We start from the raw sequence: 14,844 nt of genomic DNA on the forward strand, positions 1-14,844 counted from the left end.
AGCATCGGTCTCAGTTGGCGTCTATCTTATTTATTTGTTTGGCTCGTCTGTATGGGCTTGGCCACGAAAGCAGGCGGGGGCTTGGGTTATCCTGCGTAGCCCACAACTTCAGTACTTACACGGTCCATGCAGTGTGATGAGCTGAGTGCCTCACAGTTGTTTAGTGAATGAATGAACGATTGGATGGCTGAACAAACCACGGCCAAACATTTTGTTTTCACAGAGCATGGACCAAACCATGAGGAGACTGTGATAGTCAGGTTCAGTCCTTATAATTTAAAATGTAATTTTATGAAATGGGACAGTAACGGAAAAACTAACCAGGCTGTGTGTATAGATTCCACCATTAAAAAAAAAAAGATTTTATTTACTTATTTGACACACAGAGAGAGAAAGAGAGTACAAGCGCAGGGGGAGCAGCAGAGGGGGAGGGGGAAGCAGGCTCCCCACTGAGCAGGGAGCCCGATGCGGGGCTTGATCCCAGGACCCTGGGATCATGACCTGAACCTTAGGCAGATGCTTAACCGACTGAGCCACCCAGGCGCCCCTAGATTCCACTATTTTGGCCCAAGAATGTTTTGACAACACCATGCATTTGGGAGCCGAGCTATTCATACAATAAAATTGCTATAGCTTCTCTCTCGGTTTCATTCAGTGTGGATCTTTGTTTTTACCTCCTCGTAGGTGTCTCCTCTTGTCTTCTGTCTCCTTTTCATATCCTGCTTTTTGCCTTTATTTCTGTCTCTCAAAAATGCTGACAGTTTTCTCATAGGTTACAAATACAAGCTATCTTTCTTTTATCAAATTCATAATGGCTATTACTAGTAGAACTGATCGCCAGAAAATAATCCTGACAACAATGCAACAGCCCGTGGTAGAATTTGTTATTGGCTAAAAAAATTGATGGTAAAATTAAATCTTCTTGACAAAATTTAGACGTGCAAAATTTGATCTGGGAAAATTGAACTTTGTGGAAATAAAGAAAACTCAAAATGGCAGAAGCCATAACTGTTAAAATTGGATGTGACTGAAAAAAAAAACCCGATTTAAAATTTCTAAGGAAAAGGATTGATACTGACCAAGTAATATCAGTGAAATAAAAATAACGACAAGATAAAAGCATTTACATTATTTAATTGGAGAGATGACTGGGGAAGCTCAATCAATAAATCTTAAAGTACAGGAAAGACAATTTATTGTGCTGAAGAATGGATAGCTGTTCTTTTCCAATAATAATTTTAAAAAGGTCCAAGAATGCTGCAGGGAGCTTAGAAAGAACTTCCTGTCCACAGGGGGCTTGGAGGCCCTGGGATGTATTATCAGGAAGGCAGGTGGTGAGGGAGAGAGAGATGGGAGGATAGAGTGGAGGGGTGCATGTGTGGGGAGCCCTTTCTTAAGTTTCTGGAATAAGGTGTAGCAGAGAGCTATCATTCTGAGATGGTTTTCATACATTCTTTTCTGACTAAAGACTGAAAGATGAATTAGGAGATTTTGCTCCCTGGAATACTCCTTTAGTCCCATATTTCTATGATTCCATGACTTTTTAAATTCCATTTTGCTCTTTGGTAAGAAGGTGAAATTATGCTATTTAGAAAATAAAATAAGTCACTTTATATCTAGGTATTAAAACTTTTAGTTTTGTTTAATGTTTTTAAAATTGTTGTGTTTTTATGACTCAGGTTTTGTAGCTCCAATATCTTTAGAAATTAGTTTTATGTATGCAGAATTCTGCAAATAAAATGGTCATTGTGATGACTATTAAGGATCATTGTTTTAAATTTGGAATAATGGAAGTTATCACTCCATAGGGGAAAGAATCTAAGAATTGGAGAAATAAAAATGATCCATTTTAATAGCAAAAATGTAACTGTTGGTTTTATGAGAGAAAACATTCAGGTCCTGTAGACAAAGAATCTTTGATGAGAGCCTTATCTGTGAAAAAAGAAAGATGCAGAAAATTATATGATTTTAGTACACAAGTCTGTAGTAAAGGTTGTTCCATAAAGGTGGAGTGGAGGACTGAGTGGGAAGGGAGGTCCCCTGGAGCATCCCAGAGGACAGGAAGTGGCTCTAATCAGGACGGGAAAAGGCATTAGTTATGGAAACAAGATGGTGGCTGTCAACAGTAGGTTGAGGTTGCCCTCCTTTGATGAATGGGAGAGTCACTCTTACTTCTTGACTCCCAGTGTGGGAGTATCATGGGAGAAGCAGCAACTAAGCAAGGGACCATGGTGTGTAAGGAGAAACAAACAAAACTATCTAGTAAGTGGAAGGATGCTGTTGATTAAAGAGGTCTAGGGGCACCTGGGTAGCTCAGTCGGTTAAGCATCTGCCTTTGGCTCAGGTCATGATCTTGCGGTCTTGAGATAGAGCCCCGCATTGGGCTCCACACTCAGCAGGGAGTCTGCTTTTCCCTCTGCCCCTCACCCCGCTCTCGTGCTCTCTCTCTCTCTCTCAAATAAATAAAATCTTAAAAAAAAAAAAAGAGGTCTTGAAAGGGAATTCTTGGTTGTTTTCGTTGCATGCACTCAAATCTTGGGAAATGCTACGAGACTGAGAAGAGCAGTGAATACATCCCAGGGTAACCTTTCAGAAAAGTAATAAACTATCAGTGGTTGTGGGTGATGTGAAAGGATTTTCAGACTGAAGCACCAAAAATTCTAAGCTACTCTTGGCCTGATGTTAGGAATAGATGATATAGCATAGTTGTTCTTAAAAATCTATTTATTTATTTATTTATTTATTTATTTATTTATTTATTTATTTATTACCATACAGAGTTACAGAATTTTTTCTCATGATGAGAGCTTTTAAGGTCTGCTCTCTTAGCAACTTTCTAATATGCAGTACAGCATGTCAACTATCAATTGCCTTGCTGTACATTACATCCCCATGACTCATTCATTTTATAACTAGAAGTTTGCACCCCTTGATTCCCCATATCCACTTTGCCTACACCCCACCCTCTGCCTCTGGCAACCACTAATCTGTTCTCTATATCTATGAGCTTGGTTTTTAAAAATTTTTAAATTATTATTTAGATTCCACATATGAATGAGATCATACAGTGTTTGTCTTTCTCTGTCTTCTTTCTTTTCTTTTAATGATTTTATGTATGTATGTATGTATGTATGTATGTATTTAGAGCAGGCGGAGGGGCAGAGGGAGGGAGAGAATCTCAAACAGACTCCATGCTGAGTGAGGAGCCTGATGCAGGGCTCAATCCTAGGACCCTGAGATCATGACCTGAGCTGAAATCAAGAGTTGGACACTTAACTGACTGAGCCAACCCAGGCACCCTTTGTCTGACTTATTCATTTAGCATGATGCCCTTAAGATCCATCCATGCTGTTGCAAATGACAGAATTTCATGCTTTTTGTGGCTGAGTAGTATTCCAGTGTGTGTGTGTGTGTGTGTGTGTGTGTGTGTGTGTGTGTGTGCTCGCGTGCTGGCACGCGTGTGTGGTGTTTTTTCTCTCCATTTATCTGTTGATGAGGCTTATGTTGTTTCCATATCTTGGTCATTGTGAATAATGCTGCAGTGAACATGGGCGTGCATATATCTTTTCAAGTTAGTGTTTTCATTTTCTTCGGATAATTACCCAGAAGTATAATTTCTGGATCATCTGGTAGTTCTATTTTTAATTTTTTGAGGAACCTCCATACTGTTTTCCATAGAGGCTGTGCCAGTTTACATTCTTACCAACAGTACACAAGGGTTCCCTTTTCCCACAGCCTTGCCAGAATTTATTATTTCTTAGCTTTTTGCTAATAGCCGTCCTAACAGGTGTGAGGTGATATCACATCGTGGCTCTGATGTTCATTTCCCTAATGATGAGTGGTGAACATCTTTCCGTGTACCTGTTGGCCATCTATGTGTCTTCTTTAGAAAAAAAGCCCTCTGCCTATTTTTAATCAGATGATTTGTTTTTTGTTTGTTTTTGCTACTGAGTTGTATAAATTCTTTATAAATTTCAGATATTAAACCCTTATCAGGTATATGATTTGCAAAGATTTTCTCTTATTCAGTAGGTTGCCTTTTCATTTTGTTGACGGTTTCCTTCCCTGTGCAGAAGTTTTTTAGTTTGATGTAGTCTCACATGTTTATGATTGTTTTTGTTGTTTTTGCTTTTGGTGTCAAATCCAAAAAAAATCATTGCCAAGACTGATGTCAAGGAGTTTACTCCCTATGTTTTTGTCTGGGAGCTTTATGGTTTCAGGTCTTACATTTCAGGTCTTAAATTCAGGTCTTACATTCAGCTCTTTCATCCATTTTGTGTTAATTTTTGTGGATAGTGTCAGAGAGTAGCCCAGTTTCATTCTTTATATTTCTTTATTGTAACTTTGTGTTAAGACTATTTGTCTTGTATTTAACATACAGGGAGTACAGGAGAATGGCAAATGTGCTCTACTCCCCCCCCCCCCCCGCCACATTGATATTACATGAAACAGACTACCCGGGGAAATCATGGAGCTTCTTACTTGTTATGGTGCCACGCCAGGAAGACAATGAATATATTTCTCTCTGTTTACCTTCAAAAATAGTCACATATCTTATTTAAAAAGTAGCCCCTCCTGTGACGATGATGCTGGTAGACAGAAAAATCTACTAGGATTGGAATAAGTGATTAGTGCTGTTTGTTGAAGATTAGGAATGACTAAAGGAACCGCATGAATACAGTTTGTTTTTTCTTTCCATGAGATTCTCTTGAGTTTACTATAATGATTAGTAATAAAGATGAATATTTATTTTTATGTTTTTAAAAATAAAGGGTGGTGATCATGATCATGATTTTATTTTTAAAGGCACACAGAGTAGACTAAAATTTTTATTTGGTAACATTTAGACCTCACTGAAATTTAGACCTCAAGGTTATAACCATGACGTCATCCAGCTGGTGGTGATACTGTCATTTCAGGCAAAGTATCGCTTTTGCAAGTTCGAACTTCTAAATTGACAGTTCATGGCATGGCAGCTCTTTTTCTTGAGTAATCTTTGAGTAATTAAAGTTTGATCTGCAGGTAGAAATAGAGAATTGACCTTAAACAAGATGTTTTAGTACTTACATATTCTTATATTAATTTTGTGTCTAGCAGAAGACTGGCTCATTGAGCTGGTTTTGCACAACATTTGGAAAGTGGGCTGCTAAAAGGTTAGTTTATTATAGACACCTAAACTAGCGGTGAATTTCCGAGCTATTTATATTGGTAAGATTAAATTGTCTTATCTGTACTTCTTGCTGAATAGACTTTTTTCTTCTCTTCCTTTGTAAATTGTTTGAAGATTTCTTTTTTTGCATGTGAAAAACAGTGCTGATAAGTCAATCTAATATCAATAGGATTATATCCTATGAATATTTTTGACAACTAAGCACCCTTCCATGGATTTCCTGCTGTCCCCTGAAACACTCTACTGTGGGAAATTTCAATATGGAGCCAAGAAAGTTTTACCGCCAATTTTGTGCCTGAAACACAAGAAAAGAGGAACAGACGTCTGCTGCATTAAAAAAGGACACAGGCATGCATTAAATCCCTTATGTCTTACTTTTTAATGATGCAATTGTGAATTATGTTCTTGTTGCATTTGTAATTAGAGGCTGCAGCAGATGGTGAAGACTTATTTTAAAGTGATGTGTCTATTAAAATAAGCCACACTGCCAAATGATTGTTCACTGTAACAGCATCTTCACGCCCCTAAAACACTCCGATTCTTTGTTGATGTGCAGTTGATTACCACAGCTGATTACATATGTGCACATATTTGCTCGGAAATGTATCAGAGATATTTGATATGTGCAATACTTTATTTTAAAGTGTGTGTTATCACAATTATAGATAATGAAGCTTTCAATGAATTATTCAGTCACACCATCTACAAAGGGAATGCACTGATTTCCCTTTTCAATAAAATGAGGCATGAATCTTTCTAAACTATTGAGGCTAATTCTCCCTACACTGTGGGAGAAGCCTTGAATGGAGAGTGGGGGAGTTTCTGAGTATTGGAAGATTCTTGTATGCACATTCTTATAAAGAACAGTTTTGGTTTGGGTGAACTCAGTCCGTGAGAGTGGTGAAATCTCAGGCTAAGAGTAGGAATGGAGAGCAATAGGCACTGAGTGGGGGCCAGGTAAAAATGGAAGAGAGTATGTAGTCAGATTGATAGTATGTATTACAAGAGATGAGGCTGTGAAAAGAAACAACACCTAAAGCTTGCTGGCTTATAATGACAGAGTAACAGAGCAACGTTTCTCTCTCCCGTTACATGTTTACCATGGAACATAAAAGGGATTCTGCTCATTATAGTCTGTAAGGACCAGACTGATGGAGGTTACATCTCAACACAGGCTTACACAATCGCCTCACTAATGGGAAAAGGATGTGGTCACTTAAATACTAGCTTTTAAAACTTCTTTGCAAGGGGCTTCTGGGTGGCTCAGTGGGTTAGGCATCTGCCTTCTGCTCAGATCATGATCCCAGAGTCCTGGGATTGAGCCCCACATGGGCTTTTCTGCTCAGTGGGGAGCCTGCTTCTCCCTCTCCCTCTGGAGCTCCCCCTGCTTGTGCTCTCTCTCTCTCTGTCAAATAAATAAATAAATAAAATCTTAACAAAAATAAATAAAACCTTCTTTGTGGAAGAGTCACATGGGCACTTCTACTCACTTAATTGGCCAGAGCAAATCATGTGACTAAATCTAACATTAAGAGGGCAGAGAAGTGCAATCTTACTACGCGCCTGAAATATTCAGTGAACTATAGTTATGACAACTTCATTATGTAATTATCTGCAAGGCTCTGTGTGCCTGAGCCAGTTCCTCTACCTGGCTACTATGGCTACTCCATTTCTATTATCCTGGTCCTGAAATATCATCAGATCTACTATTTTATGTTCAATAATGTGCTTAAAGACTTTTAGAAAAGGGGAAGGGTAGAGAAGTCTTCTGGTTTAACATTTCCAAACTGGTTCTCTTCGCAGGTGTTAAATGCAGAAATAAGGATTGTGTGGTGCTCAACCGAGTCTGGGAGTCTTTGGATAAGTTACACAAATTACTTCTCAGAGCCTTTAATTTGTTACTATGAATATCTATGAGGCCAATACAACATGCAGTATTTCTTAATTCTATAGACTCTCCTTTTTGGGGAGCTTCTAACGGGGTGGTATTTTGTGGGGACACATTTTGGGTAATGCTGCTTAGGACAGTCCCATCGGTACTTGGTTGTATGTTTGGTCACTATTTTAGCTTCTGGATTGGTGAACACATCAAGGTGCTGGGATGGTGACAGGCCCAGAGAGGACATGGTAGCTTCAGCCACCCCTACCCCATACCTTGCTCTATTTTTTTAAGAGATTTTATTTATTTATTTGAGAGTGAGAGAGAGAGACAGAGATAGCAATAAAGATAGTGAGAGAGATAGAGAGATAGCGAGAGAGAACACAAGAAGGGGGAGGGTCTCCTGAGCAGGGAGCCCAGTGGACACAGGGCTCGATCCCAGAACCCTGGGATTGTGACAAGAGCTGAAGGCAGACGCTTAACCGACTGAGGCACCCAGGCGCCCCTCCCTTGCTCTAATCACGTCTTCCATTTGACTATTCCTGAGTTGCATACCTTATAATACATTAGCAAACGTACGTATTTTCTTGAGTTCCGTGAGCTGTTCTAGCAAATTATCAAACCTAAGGAGGAGTTGTGGGAACCCTCAATTTATAGCACTCGATCAGAAGTAGAGGTGGTCCGGGACCTGTGACTGGAATTTGGAGTAGGGGCTGTCTGTGGGGCTGAGCCCCTTCCACTTGTGGGATCTGATACTAATTCCAGGCACTTCGTGTCAGGACCAAACTGAACTGTTACACAGCCAGGCATGTCTGGAGAATCAGAGAATTAGTTGCTGGGTTTGGAAAACACCGGAATTGTTGCCGGTTTTCACTGGAAGGTGCTGAGGGCTTCCATAGCCACAGCTTTTCCTCCAGCCCTCATCTCTTCCCTGGCCTGGGAAGGAAGCAGCATGATTTTGATGACTGTGGGGCAGAGGGGACATTTTATGATAGGAAAATACATGTCTGACATGAAGACAGGAGTCAGCATTAGAGGGTTGAGCTAGGATTGGCAGGTCTAGGTTGGGAAGAACTCTATGCCCTATTCCATATGCAAGAGATGATTATAATCCTCTTCTGATGTTAAATAATATATATGTGATATAAATATAAATAAATATTACACACACACACACAGCTGACACTTGGATAACATGGGTTTCAACTATGCGGGTTCACTTTTATGTGGATTCTTTTTGGTATAATATAGTAGTATACTTTCTTTTATGCTTTTCTTAACATTTTCTTTTCTCTAGCTTACTTTATTGTAAGAATACAGTATATAATACATATAATATACAAAACGTGCTAATCAAGTGTTTATATTACCAGTAAGGCTTCTGACTATTAGTAGGTGAGGTTTTTGGGGAGTCAAAAGTTATGTGTAGATTCTTGACTCTCAGTAGGTAGGTGCCCCAACTCCCACATTGCTCCAGGGTCAACTGTGTAAGTATGTATACGTGTGTGCATGTATTTGTATTTATATACATAAAACATCTAGAAACAGGCACATGGTAAGCACTCTGCTACTACAATAATAACAATAAAAATAGATAACAGTTTTGAATACTTTATAAGTATTTCTAAGCAGTGGACTAGGTTTATGGATATCTCATTTTGTTCTTAAAAAACCCTATGAGAAGTGGCTACTATAATTATTTCCATTTTAGAGACGAGGATACTCAGATTCAGATGGGTTAACATGTGTGTCCAAAGACCTACAGCTAACAAGAAGCAAAGCTAGATTAGATGAGCCCAGGCGGTTTGACCACGTTTTTAACCATTCTGCCACTGTAACGATTATTCCTTGTGTTTGGCAGTGTTTAATGGTATTTAAAACACATGTGTAGAGACTATACCATTTGTCCTTCACGGAAACGCTGTTAGATGCCATGTTCTCCATGTTTAAAGATAAGGAAATTGAGTCTTGAGTAGTTGCATCTTAATTTAAAAGCAGGCACTTGAGTTCTGGTCCATTCTTTTCCTGATCTATGTCTTATTTCCACCCACTTTGGTTTTATCTAGCTCTATTCCTTTTTCTCAGATTTTCTTCTCCTTTCTCCCCCCATCCTACAATCTGGATTTGTAGCATGTGAAACAACCAGGAAGTATTAATAAAACTGTAAATCATGAATCTAGTCACCTGAGCCCCAAATAAATCAATGCAAATACCACTGCATTGCATTCAATTGAATAAATCTTCACCCAACACATTCTGTGTGTCGGGTCTTTGGGACAGTCAAAGAATGTCCAACACACACAAACACGCGCACACACACACACACACACACACACACACACACACCCCTACAAAAGATCAAATGTTTTGGGTGACACAAACCCTATCAGATGAGCATTACAGAGGGGTGCATGGACAGCCACAGTCACTGTACCCGTCTCCTCTGCTCTTCCTCATAACTTCCCCTTCATCACCTCTTTTCCCAAAAAATAAAAATAGGAAGACAGGGCTACAAGGAAATGGGACTGGGAGAAGGGAATCAAAGACCATGGAAAAGCATGAAAAGGACGGGCTATCAACCCACATGAATGCGGTTCGCCGAGTGGACTCTCAGCTCTCTTTCGCTGTGCCGTCAATGCTAATGCATGCTAGAGGCAACCCCATGCAGCCGTAAGGGAATGACCTCTCCATATAGATGAAGGATATCTTGAGTGTAATGGTGAGCAGCTGTCTTTTTGCTCAAATGACATGAAAGGGACAACCCCTAGAATTTTGGCATGTGCCACCAACGCTTAGTGCGGGGTTCAGTGATAGCTGTTCCTTGTCCTGGGTCAGGCAATGCATGTGAGAGCAGGATCATACCAGGAAGCATAGGAAAGCTAGAATCTTCAAGAAACGGAAGACCCTGAGTGCCTTAGAGCTATGGTTCTTCAGAGTCGCCTACTTTTACTTGAATAATGAAGTTGTTCTTTTGTAATAGACTGAATTACCTAAAATTTTACAAATGCTGCACCTAGGGTCACAAGCCCTCAGATGATTTTGGAAATATGTTTTGTTTGAGTTGATCAATGTTTGTAAAAAAATTGATTTTGAATGCCTCATTCAACATGCATGCATCCTCCAGGTAACTTCTCTGTCTAGTTAGCAGACATTCGGATTAAGTCGATGCCTCTCCAGAAGTTGGTGAGGGTTTTCGGTGGGGGGGATCTGTAGGTGGGTTCTTTCATAATGTTAATGTTTAGAATAATCATGAATCTGCCTATGTTTTCAGACAGAAATGAACAATAACCAGTAATAGATAGTAAAAGACAACAGCGTCATCATGAATAGTAACTGTCAAACCATTAATCTAACCGGGCATAGAGACCTAGGTGGGAATTTTGTGAGACCCAGGCAGCCTTCAGCCAGCCTGTATTCTGTAAGTATTGGCCACTGTATTCTCCCTAGAGATGATTATGCCAGGATGACTTCTGAGCTCATCAGAAGGCAGCAGGATGCAGCTGAATGTATTTGTTGAGTCTGGAGACCTTTATTTTAATCCTGGCTTTGCCTGTAACACAATGTCACCTTGTGAAAATCGCTGATTATCTCTGATTTTGGTTCCTCATCTGGAAAATGTGGAAGTTGGTGAGGTGATCGTCAATGCCCTGTCTAGCTTTAAAATTCTATGATGCCAGGAATATGGTTTGCCCATCAGTGAAAAGTCACTGAGCCGACCTTGGAAATTGCTTCATGCCAATTAATCTCTTTCTTCTCTTTAGTGGAAAATAATCAGAAAAAATGGTTTCATATTATAAAGCCTGAATGTTTCTTCGGAACCCCCTCCTTTACTGCCTTATAAAAACCAAGTGACCTACTATATCCATTTGTGTCTGAGACAAGTGTTAACAAGAAATACTCCCATAAAGTTGACTCTTGAGACTGAGGTTGCTGTATGAGTAACCTGTTTGATGACTTATTACCAAGAGGCTGGAAGCATGAGGAGGTGGGTTTGAGAACCTTTTTCACTTTCCTGATGCTTTTCAGAGCCACCCTACTGGGAAATTACTTTGATCAACACAAAAAAGGATCAGTTTTGGCTATTTTTACATCATAAAGCCCCCAGTGATATTCTGGCATCTTTGAGAATGAGAGCTGCTACTGAGCCCAACCTCTGTCTGAATTATCTTTTCTTGTCTCCCCAACCCCCAGCCTGCACCCACCCTGGGACTTGGGCTTATTTCCCATTCACTGAAGCTCTGAATTTGATTCTGGTTGTCCCCACAGCTGGCTCTGGGCCACTCTCCGATAGTCTAAATCCTCCTTGGTTATTTGGATTAGTTCTGATGAGGTGCCAGGAATTCATTCTGAAATCACACACTCATGTTTCCCTTTTGCTGCAAAGGAGTTGGGTCAGAGACACGGAATAAACAAATCTGTGAGTGCCTCATTTGCTCATCTCAGAATCCTATTTACCATGCACTGGGCTTATTTTCTAGATGACCATGGCTTCTGGCAGTGAATTACAGGAATTAAACAAACAAAAAAACCCCAACCAGACAAACAAACAAAAATTTCTTTGTTCTACCTGTGGTGATGACATGTTCTTGATTTTCCTAAATTCTCAAATTAATGTAATTTTTATTCTTGGCTACAAAGATGATAGGTGATTTGCTTAATGTAAAAAGATAGAGGACTTACCTTTATTTTAATTAATTAAGTAACTAATTAATTAATTTAGAGACACAGAGAGAGTGTGTGCATGAGCTGGGGAGGGGCAGAGGGAGAGGGAGAGAGAGTCCTAAGCCGACTCTGCTGCACTGGGCGTGGAGCCTGACGCTGGGCTTGATCTCACGACTGAGATCATGACTTGAACCAAAATCAAGAGTCAGACCTTAACTGACTGAGCCACCCAGGTGCCCCTACAAGACTTACCTTCATATCATTCAGATATCCTCATGTCAATTTACAAATAGGAAAAATTCCCTTGTCGGGCTGTGCCACTGTATTCTGGTTTCAGAAACTGGAATTCCTACGATTATAGGTCTATGTCTCGATAGCACAGAAAGAAGACTCAAGTAGAGTTAAAAACAATCAAGAAGTGATGTGATATAACAAAATGGTTTGCATATCTCTGTCAGACCCAAACCAGGAACGATAACAAAAACTCAAGCCACTTGGGTTCATTGCTCACATATGGATTAGTGTCTGGAATTAGATGACGAGCTTGATTGTGTGTTGAGCTTGTTATTAATTGAATTAACTTGTTTCGGTGTGTCCCTGATCCACAGATAAGCAGGGCATTTATAGCACTGGCAGTGCTCAGTGCTGAAGACTGAGGAAGTTCAGAGCACAGTGAAGAGCCCTTGGGGGGGGGGGGCGGGTGTGGGGGGATACCCCAGGATGAGGCACAAGATAATCATGAATAAAGACAAGTAAGGAAAACAGTACGACCCAACTCAGTGTCAGGTGATTGGGCAGCTGCTCAGGGGAGCTGGTTAAAATCACTGTTAGTAGGGTGTGGTAGAAATTTCTGGAAAGGTTTCTTTGTGAAGGTGAACTTGAAGCAGACTTTGTAAGAAGAAAGGCTGTATCACAAAGCCATGGGAGTGGGTTCAGGGAGAGAAGGGGGAAGCCCAGGCAGGAATAATGAGTTCGGAGCAGCCAAGTAGAGAATGTGAACTTGAATTCTGAAGGAAGTGAGAATATTCAGGGAAGATTGGAAAGGCCAGAGGAAGATGATGAAATCCTGTGAAGGGGACATTTTTTTCAAAAGATTTTATGTATTGACTTATTTGTTTGTTTGATTAGAGCATGAGTGCAGGGAGGGGAGGGAGAAAGAGAATCTCAAGCAGACTCCGTGCTGAGTGTGGAGACGGATGCAGGGCTCGATCTCATGACCCTGAGATCATGACCTGAGCTGAAATCAAGAGTTGGACGCTTAACTGACTGAGCCACCCAGGCACCCCTAGGAGACATTTTTGAGGAGCCAAAATTTAAGATCAAATTAAGGACTGGTTAAAATTACTTTCTTGGCTGAAAAGATGGAGGAAGATTGAGGATGATGGGCAAAATATCTTCTAGCCCTGAGGAAAGTCAGACAAACTGATAAAATTGGACTCAGGTTAGCAATTTCCCTTTGTTTGCTTCTGTGTATGGTTTTTGGTGTATGATCTTACTGTGTTACAGTGAAACCCTAATTCCTCTTGTCTTTCCTCACTTTCTTTACAAAACCCTGCTTAGGGATTTGAACCGGCAGCCAGAGGTCAGGATGGATTTTGTGACAGGTCAGGAGCAGTGGCAGTGGGTTCTCCCCTGGTCCTCTCATCCCCGCCTGAGGACTTTCAGACTTCGGCAGACAGATTAGCCTGAAGCCACCACCTGTTCCCAGGGGGCACACCTGCCTGCATCCATTGCTCAGGAAGACTGCTTTTCGGGCCAACACACCAATTCCCATACCCGAATCCAGTCATCTGACCTTCCGGAAAGGACATGATTCCCTTGTACTGACACAGGGGGAATGTAATTCTTGTCCTTTTGAGTAAACAGGTTTTTTGCACGGTCGAGGTGGGGTCAGATTTAAAAATGAAAGCCTGGGATTCTGTTGTTGCTCTCATACCTGCCTCCGGGAGTGAGCTCACTCTTCATGATGACACCCTCCCGGCCCAGCCTTGCCCACCTTCTTCAGAATACCACTAGTGCCTAATGTCCTCTCTGCTCTGTGGCCGCTGGGAATTCACCTCCTTTCAAGCCTGTTAGAATGAGATGGTAGCCCTTTAAGACCCCCAGATAACACATGTGTAGATCTGTCCATCCTTAACGGGCATTTGATTGAGCCACGATTTTCATTTCTAATTAGGCCTGTTTGCTCAAGAAATACAAATAAAACCCACACGTGCTCCTTAATCCTGTTAGAGCGGGTGTCAAGGTAGACCATTTTCTACTTTATAGTTAGCTTTAAAATTCAAACTATAAATGTGAATTACTTTTCTGTCTGACTCTTCCGGTGTAGGTTATTGTTATGCTAATTCAGACGTATGTCTTCCAGGACCTTATAAGTATATAAATCTTGTTGTTCTTTTGAACAAATTGGATGGTTAATCCCTTAATCAGTTATTGAGAGATTGCTACAAGCACAGAGCAAAGGCCAGACCTCAAAGCTCAGCGGTTTGAAGGTCATCATTGTTATGCATTTGGTGTTTCTCCCCTGTTTTTCCTTTTTTCTTCTGTTAAATAGGAAAGTTCCTTTAATCCTACAGAAAGCACTTTCCTTTAAAGCAGAAGGATGCGAGCCTGAGCGGAGAAAGAGGTTCTAATGATTCAAACAATAGGTGATGCTGTGGATGGGAACTGTCTCTTCCCACTCTCCCACCTCCTTCTTTGCCTCTTCTGCTTCCCTCGTAGGTATTTTCTGAGAATGGAAATCTATCTCCAGTAGGCTGGCTGTATTTGTCATGTAGCTTCTCTGTTTTCTTAACAAAGTAGTTCTGTGTATTCCGTGGATAAACTTTTGTTAGCATAAGTAAGCAGTTTTTCCTTGATCTGTCCCTGAAAATATTCATCGGGAGGCCTTCAATTGCTCAGGAATAATAGGTTAAATTTAAACATAAACATTATCCTTCATTGACAAGTGTTTCTGATTATAATGGGGGGAGGTTTAAGTTCATATGGGTGGTTTTCGTTGACAAGACAAGACAGTGTGCCATCAGATCCTCTGTGTGGGGGGGCCCTGGCTTGAACCTTGCCCTACCTGGGTTGATATAGACCTGGGGTCAGTCCTGGCCTTGGATGCTCACGCTACCTCCTTTACAGAATG

This window comes from Ursus americanus, chromosome 1 (assembly GCF_024610735.1).
Source record: "Ursus americanus isolate L20-20 chromosome 1, mUrsAme1.1.p, whole genome shotgun sequence".
NCBI classification, from domain to species: domain Eukaryota; kingdom Metazoa; phylum Chordata; class Mammalia; order Carnivora; family Ursidae; genus Ursus; species Ursus americanus.